Raw genomic sequence first — 8,835 nt, forward strand, 5'->3', positions numbered from 1 at the left:
ATACAAGCTCTAAGGCAGTGATTCCATTACCAGTTTGTAGTATGAGACACACAAGTCCGAGAGGCTGATTCCATCACAAGCTTCTCAAAGAGTTGTTTCATATCCTGATGGAGTCTCTTTAGGCCTGGTTCACACCTATGCATTTTTTAGTGCGTTTTCAGTCTGCAGAAAGCCACTACAGTCCATTTAGCATGGTTTCCTATGGGTCACGTTCACATCTCTGCATTTTATGGGAAGGGCCAAGGACTTTTTTCTGGTTTTTGCATAGGTGTGAACTAGGCCTTAAAGAATACGTTTGCTTTCTACATTACCTGGCCATTTGCAGGCAAAGGGACCCTGTAGTTTAAAATATACTGTGCTGCCATACCTGTGGGCCTTCTCTGTCACCCATGAAGCCTGGCTGAAATACTCTCCAGTTTTTATATTGCTACCTCCTGCTTTTTCCCAGGTCATTGGGAAAGTGCTTACCCCCCAGCCCTGAAGGAGCGAGCAGTTGGGTGCTTACCCCAGCATTGAATGAGTAGGCAGTTGGGGGCTTACCCCCAGCATCACAGGTGCGGACAATTGGAGCGCTTACCCCCAACATCTCATAAGCGGGCAGTTGGGTGCTTACCCCCAGCATTGAATGAATAGGCAGTTGGGTACTTATACCCAGCATTGCAGAAGTGGGCTTTCAGGCACTTACCCCCAGGATCGCAGGAGTGGGCAGTTGGGTGCTTACCCCCAGCATCGCAGAATTGGGCTTTCAAACACTTACCCCCAGGATCGCAGGTGCGGGCAATTTGGCGCTTACCCCCAGCATCGTAGGAGCAGGCAGTTGGGTGCTTACCCCCAGCATCGCATGAGCGGACAGTTAGGTGCTTACCCCCAGCTTTGTAAAAGTGATCTATTGGGTGCTTACCCCTAGCATTGCAGGATCGGGAAATTGGGCGCTTACCCCTAGCATTGCAGGAGCAGGCGATTGGGCGCTTACCCCCAGCATCGCAGGAGCCGGCAATTGGGTGCTTACCCCCAGCATCGCAGGAGCGGTTAGTTGGGTGCTTACCCCCAGCTTCGTAGAAGCGAGCTATTGGGTGCTTACCCCCAGGATCGCAGGAGCCGGCAATTGGGCGCTTACCCCCAGCATCACAGGAGCAGGAAATTGGGCGCTTACCCCCAGCATCACAGGAGCAGGAAATTGGGCGCTTACCCCCAGCATCACAGGAGCGAGCAATTGGGCGCTTACCCCCCCCCCCCCCCAGCATTGCAGGTGCCGGCAATTGGGCGCTTACCACCAGTATCGCAGGAGCGGGCAATTGGGTGCTTACCCCCAGCATCGCAGGAGCTGTTAGTTGGGTGCTTACCCCCAGCTTCGTAGAAGCGAGCTATTGGGTGCTTACCCCCAGGATAGCAGGAGCCGGCAATTGGGTGCTTACCCCCAGCATCACAGGAGCGGTTAGTTGGGTACTTACCCCCAGCTTCGTAGAAGCGAGCTATTGGGTGCTTACTCCCAGGATCGCAGGAGCCGGCAATTGGGCGCTTACCCCCAGCATCACAGGAGCAGGAAATTGGGCGCTTACCCCCAGCATCACAGGAGCGAGCAATTGGGCGCTTACCCCCCTCCCCCCAGCATTGCAGGTGCCGGCAATTGGGCGCTTACCACCAGCATCGCAGGAGCGGGCAATTGGGCGCTTACCCCCCCCCCCCCCAGCTTCGCAGGTGCCGGCAATTGGGCGCTTACCACCAGCATCGCAGGAGCGGGCATGTTCCATGAATAAAAAGCTGCACATGGGCAGTGCGCAGCAAAGACTCCCCAGTTGCACATCTCCCACCAAGATTCTCCCATTGTTGCAGCCCTTCTCCATCTCACTCTGGGTTATAACAAAATGGCCACCAACCATTCCTTCTTTGAGGACAACTAAAGAGACTATCGCTTTAGTTGTCCACAAAGAAGATGGCTCAGCGGCCATTTTGCTGTAGCCCATTTCCTGGGCAAAGACGTGTCAATATAAGTTTTGGGAGTATTTCAGCCAGGCTTCATTGGTAACTAAAAAAGGCCTACAGGTATGGAATTTGCATTAAAACTAGGGATGCACCGGGATTGAGGCCGATACCAAGCATTTGCACGCGTATCGGTGCTCCCAATACCAAAAACTAGACTTTTTTTTTCCGCGTTGACGCAAATCGCACCGCAAAGAACCGGTAACTAAAAAGTGGCACAGTGTATTTTTTTTACTACTGGGTCTCTTTGTCTGCATGGGCCTGCTTATGTAAAAAGTGAACTTAACAATTAGGGCCAGTTCACACTAGGAATCGCACAGGAACACGCTGCGCATTCCTGTGCCATCTGAGCATCACTTTGAATGGGCTCAAAACGCACTGCACCAAAAGTAGGGCATGCGCTACTTTTAGAAAATGCACTGCAACCAAATAGCATGGTACTTTTCTACTTCTGTACCATGTGATCCGATGCAGGCAAATGCACTGCATTTGCGACCTGCGTTTGGAGTGTTGCTCACTTAACATTGACACCCGCTGCAGGTTGCAACGGCAGTGCGTTCTGAATGTGGTGCGGGAAACTAGCACTGAACGTGGGCTTCCCACACCGCGTTCTGGGTTGATCCTTAAAGTGCTTTCACATTCAGTTACAACTTCTCCTAATTTGGCTTCCAAGGAGGTGAGAATTGTCCCATAGAAGCTGCTTGCTATGGCTGACACAACCAGTAGTTGCTGTAGTTTCTTATAGTAGTAAGAAAAGGGGTGTTGTCAGCGGGGTCATGAAAGTGTAATCAGCCAGTCTCTCTTAGCAGGTGGATGTAATGTGCTCCTAGGTGGAAAACCTTTAAGCCAAACTCCATGCAAAATTGATATCTCAGTTTTATGTTTCTGCTGCCGATATTTCAGGGACTACAGGGGTGATAAATCTGCAGACTTCCCATTTCTGACAAACTTCAAATGTCTCGTCCTGCCATGAATTCATAATGCAAACACCCAAAGGAGAGTAAAATATCACTTGGGAATCCAACTACGAGACAGACGACACCCTTCTGGCCTGTGTTGGTGGTGATTGCTCATTTCAGCACTGCTTCTCTCCCTCATACAGGTCAGGGGGAATGCAATGCAGCTTAGAAGGGGGGTTAAATGAAACTGTACAAGACTTGGAAATGATCGCAGAAGCTTCTCAAATGCATCCAAAAGCAAGCTCCAATTGCCCATCAACACAGGCCCTTGTTATGGCTGTTGGGGAAAACTCATAATCTGCAAAACATATAAGAAGGTGGTTGATGATTAAGCCCTGGTTCACACTGCCGTGACTTGAGAGTTCAAAGTCGCATGACAAGTTGTGCCCCACTTGCGGCAATGGAACCGTTCTAATAGGAGTGCCTTGAATCGCTCCGTCTTAGAAAAAGGATCCTGCACTACTTTTAGTCCGATTTCAATATGACTTGCATTGACTTCTGTTAAAGAAGTCGCATGCAACCCGCGATGAAGTCGCCCTGGCATGTTGCATTCAATGTCACGGCAGTGTGAACTGGGGCTTACAGCTGCAGGAATTCAGTATCTTTGTCAAAAGTGCAGGCAAACTATAAGTTAAATTCAACGAGGTGCATGCCACCTGGTGGACTTATCACTTAAATTGACAGTTTTTATGGTGCTCCAGGAAGGTAGCTGCCGAAGCTCCCACACTGGGTGCTTTGGTTTTTGCCCCTTCAAGTGTAGAATTGGTGCAGCTGCAATGCCTATCCCTCCCCTCCCCTCCTCCTTCCCAATCACAGAAGCCTATGTATTATGTTAACTCATTCACAAAATATAAAGTGTGAATGGGAAGCAGAGAGGAGGGGAGGGCATAGATGCTGTGTGTGCTTCTCCTCTCTCAAAGCCTGGAGTGTCTCAAGTGTATCCTCTGGAAGAGCCATAAAACTGTCAGACATAAATAATATAGATAAGTCTGAAAGGTGGCATGTACTCCAGGAAATTAGCAATTTTTTAAAAAGTGCAGGCAAACTTTGAGTCAAATTCAACAAAGTGCATGCCACCTAGTGGGCTGATCTCTCTAATTTGACAGTTTTATTGTGCTCCAGGAAGGTAGCTGCCAGAGCTCTCACACTTGACGCTTTGGTTTCAGCTCCTTCAAGTGTAGAATTGGTGCAACTGCAATGCCTGCCCCTCCCCTCCTCCTACCCAGTCGCAGAAGCCTTTGTATTATGTTTACTCATTCACAAAATACAAAAGTTTCTGTGAATTGGAAGCAGAGAGGAGGGGAGGGCATTAGCTGTTGTGTGTGCTTCTCTCCTCTCTCAAACCCTGGAGTGTCTCAAGTGTATCCTCTGGAAGAGCCATAAAACTGTCAGACATAAATAATAGAGATAAGTCCAGGAGGTGGCATGCACTCCAGGAATTCAGCTCTGTCTTAGAAAAAGGTCCCTTGCACTACTTTTAGTCCGATTTGAATATGACTTGCATTGACTTCTATTATAGAAGTCGTATGCAACCCATGATGAAGTCGCCCTGGCATGTCGCGGCAGTGTGAACTGGGGCTTATAGGTCCAGGAATTCAGTTAATTTGTCAAAAGTGCAGGCAAACTATAAGTTAAATTCAACGAGGTGTATTCCACCTAGTGGACTTATCGCTTAAATTGACAGTTTTATTGTGCTCCAGGAAGGTAGCTGCCGGAACTCCCACACTGGACGCTTTGGTTTAAGCACCTTCAAGTGTAGAATTGGTGCAGCTGCAATGCCTGCCCCTCCTCCTGCCTAACCACAGAAGCCTTTGTATTATGTTAACTCATTCACAAAATGCAAAGGCTTCTGTGAATGGGAAGCAGAGAGGAGAGGAGGGCATAGCTGCTGTGTGTGCTTCTGTCCTCTCTCAAAGCCCAGCGTGTCTCAAGTGTATCCTCTGGGAGAGCTATAAAACTGTATGAGATAGAGATAAGTCCTGGAGGTGGCATGCACTCCAGGAATTCCGTTCTTTCTTAGAAAAAGGTTCCTGCACTAATTTTAGTCCGATTTCAATACGACTTGCATTGACTTCTGTTAAAGAAGTCGTATGCAACCCGCGATGAAGTCGCCCTGGCATGTCGCATTCAATGTCGGGGCAGTGTGAACTAGGGCTTAAAGGTCCAGCAATTCAGTAACTTTGTCAAAAGTGCAGGTAAAATATAAGTTAAATTCAACAAAGTGCATGCCACCTAGTGGACTGATCTCTTTAATTGACATTTTTTTTGTCCTCCAGGAAAGTAGCTACCAGAGCTCTCACACTTGACGCTTTGGTTTCAGCTCCTTCAAGTATAGAATTGGTGCAGCTGCAATGCTTGCCCCTCCCCTCCTCCTGCCCAATCACAGAATCCTTTGTATTATGTGAACTCATTCACAAAATACAAAGGCTTCTGTGAATGGGAAGCAGAGAGAAGGGGAGGGCATAGCTGCTGTGTGTCAACTCTCCTCTCTCAAAGCCCAGCGTGTCTCAAGTGTATCCTCTCGAAGAGCCATAAAACTGTCAGACATAAATAATAGAGATAAGTTCGGGAGGTGGCATGCACTCCAGGAATTTAGCAACTTTTTAAAAAGTGCAGGCAAACTTTGAGTCAAATTCAACAAACTGCATGCCACCAAGTGGACTGATCTCTTTAATTGACAGTTTTATTGTGCTCCAGGAAGGTAGCTGCCAGAGCTCTCACACTTGACTCTTTGGTTTCAGCTCCTTCAAGTGTAGAATTGGTGCAGCTGCAATGTCTCCTCTTTCCCAATTACAAAAGCCTTTGTATTATGGTAACTCATTCACGAAATACAAAGGCATCTGTGAATGGGAAGCAGAGAGGAGGGGAGGGCATAGCTGCTGTGTGTGCTTCTGTCCTCTCTCAAAGCCCAGCGTGTCTCAAGTGTATCCTCTGGGAGAGCTTTAAAACTGTATGAGATATAAATAATAGAGGTAAGTCCAGGAGGTGGCATGCACCTCAATGGACTTAGCGTATAGTATGCCTGCACTTTTCACAAAGTTGTTGAATTCTTGGATTTCAGCTTTAAAACATGTGGTATGCACACCACACTGGAATCAACCTTGTGATTAAAAGGGTGCTGCAACCGTTTCAACTGGTCACGGTGCACATGTATGAAATCTGGAGCTATCCATGATGATTTAATACCACCCAAAACTGAGACATCAACCTCTAGTGGAGCCTTTCAACAACCAGTAGCCTATTCCTAACCTGTCACACCATTCATGTTGGAGGATAAACCTTTTCTTGTGTATTATTATGTTTAATTTTTTCATTTTTTTTTCTTTCCTTTTTTATTTTTATTTTTTTGCCATCAAGTTGCTCTGTGACTATAGTTCACTACACATCTATCATTGTGTTCATTTATTCACATAGCACAACCAACAGAAAGTCTAAAAAGCAATTAAAAAAACTAAATGTAATCTTGATAATAAAATAATACTATTTTCTTAAAATATAACCTTGAAACAGTCTCTGCGATACAAAAGTAAGATAATATGTTTGGAGGCAAAAAGAGACATCCCCCGCCGGTGGGGGAATGGGTAAGAAGGTCCAATGGAAACGAAATAGGCCTTTAGCTACAAAGCACAAGAAAACAACGATGACACCTACAGGGTGGGAGGACACAAGACATCTCACACTCCGTGACGCACAGCTCTGGTGGACCTTCTCCTAAACGAACACAATAGTTTCATATGGATCTGTACAGACTGGCCTTCCAGCCGGCATCTGTAAACAATATTTTCAGGAGACAATCTCCTCAGACTTCTAACGTAACAATAAAGTCCTAAGACAGAAAATCAGAATCCCATCTCCCAGCTCCTTCTAATACAAAACACAGGGATACACATTGTTCTAATACACAGGGGAGGAGGGGATGAAAAAAACACAACTGGCAGTTTGATACTTCAAAGAAACCTCAAAGCTACATCCTCTAATCCTCTTTAAAAGGGCTTTTTGGGATGGCTGTTACTTGTCCTAGCTGAAGTTTCCATCTAGTGTTAGAGGATACCATTGCAAAACTCCGGGGAGTGGTGTAAGATCCAGAGGAGACCAGACTAATGATTTTCTCTTGCAGTGATGGAGAATACCACTGCAAAATCTCCAGGGAGTGGTGCAAGGTCCAGAGGAGAATAGACTAATGCACCTTCTCTCTGGGAGTGCTAGATGGATGATACCATTGAAAAACTCCAGGGAGTGGTGCCAGGTCCAGAGCAGACCAGACTTATGCACCTCTTTTCCAGCAGTGCTGGATGGAGTATACTATTAAAAAAACTGCAGGGAGTGGTGCAAGGTCCAGAAGACACCAGACAAATGAACCTCTTCTCTGGCAGTGCAGGATCATAGAGGATACCATTGCAAAACTCCAAGGAGTGGTGCAAGGTCCAGAGGAGACCAAACTAATGAACCTCTTCTCTGGCAGTGTGGGATCATGGAGGATACCATTGCAAACGTCCAGGGAGTGGTGCAAGGTCCAGAAGACACCAGACTAATGAACCTCTTCTCTGGCAGTGCAGGATCATAGAGGATACCATTGCAAAACTCCAGGGAGTGGTGCAAGGTCCAGAGAAGACCAGACTAATGAACCTCTTCTCTGGCAGTGCGGGATCATGGAGGATACCATTGCAAAACTCCAGGGAGTGGTGCAAGGTCCAGAGAAGACCAGACTAATGAACCTCTTCTCTAGCAGTGCGGGATCATGGAGGATACCTTTGCAAAACTCCAGGGAGTGGTGCAAGGTCCAGAAGAGACCAGATTAATGTGCCTTTTCTCTGGCAGTGGTGGATGAAGAATACCATTGCAAAACTCCGGGGACTGGTGCAAGGTCCAGAGGAGATGGCTAATTCACCTCTTCTCCCGCACTGCTGGATGGAAAATTCAGCTGTTACAGGAAAAATCTTTCTTGATGGCTTCTCTTAAGCTAAGCCATTACTGTACAAATGTGAAACATGGAACTATATTACATTCAGTTATTAAAAATGTGGACGTATCGGGTGTGGAGTGTCTGCCACTTTCCCACTTACACTAGGTACTAAGGATGAGCTTCGATTTGGCCTGAACCCAAGTTAGTCTGAAGCCAGAAGTTAGATGTCACTTCTGGGCCAATGAACTGTGGGTGGGGGATTCCCAACCCCACAGCTGCATGTATAGAAAAGGGTGGGGATGCTTGTGACATCATTAATCTAATATGGCCATACTAGTTCATTGATAGTCACCTAATTGGGCCATGTGCCCATATTAATTCAAGTCCAGACAAACTCAAGTTTGGACTGAACCCAACAGGTACCGATCACACATTTGTCCCAAAGTTTAAGCAAGCATATCTCACATACTAAGGCACAAGCAATCCTGTATCCCCTTGGATGAAATGCAGAGAAATAACCAATGGGATGATCTCTAATGAGCATGCTGCAGTCTTCCTAAAGATGGTATCATGCTTTCCCCTAATCGAGCTGATGAATGTGGCACAGGCCCGTGAGGGTATCATGCAGACAGACAGTCATTCCCTCTGAGCTGATGTAATGGTTCTCAGCACAAGATAAGGAAAGAGGGGGTGTGATATTTCTCTGGAGAGGTCTTCCTGTTTATTTCAGTAGTACTCCACCCAGGATAACACCATTAACTTGGTGGGCATGTCGCAGGACACCGAGGCGGACTATGCAGAAGATGCCTTTTTGGCCTTAGATGCCTTCAAAGAAATACAGGAGGAAATAGCATCCACATATGGCATTGTGTGGTAAGTTCCTCAATGACCAAATCGCCAAGCTGATCAAAGGGTGCTCCCTGGTTTGGAAGGCTCTTTGAGTTCAGGGTGTCTTTTTAAGCCTCGTACACGCGCAACGATTATCGGCCGACC

The 8,835-nt window shown here is 46.9% G+C and overlaps 1 long non-coding RNA gene across 1 annotated transcript; it reads left to right on the forward strand.

The window, feature by feature from the left end:
* The first annotated feature begins 7,145 nt into the window (after positions 1–7,145).
* On the forward strand, positions 7,146–7,582 carry LOC309554308. The gene is made up of 3 exons (XR_014225227.1): positions 7,146–7,224; positions 7,318–7,400; positions 7,496–7,582. It is a non-coding gene; the product is annotated as an uncharacterized lncRNA (long non-coding RNA).
* Positions 7,583–8,835: the final 1,253 nt, after the last annotated feature.

The sequence above is a fragment of the Pelophylax lessonae genome (assembly GCF_965119305.1).
Source record: "Pelophylax lessonae genome assembly, chromosome: 4".
Taxonomy (NCBI): domain Eukaryota; kingdom Metazoa; phylum Chordata; class Amphibia; order Anura; family Ranidae; genus Pelophylax; species Pelophylax lessonae.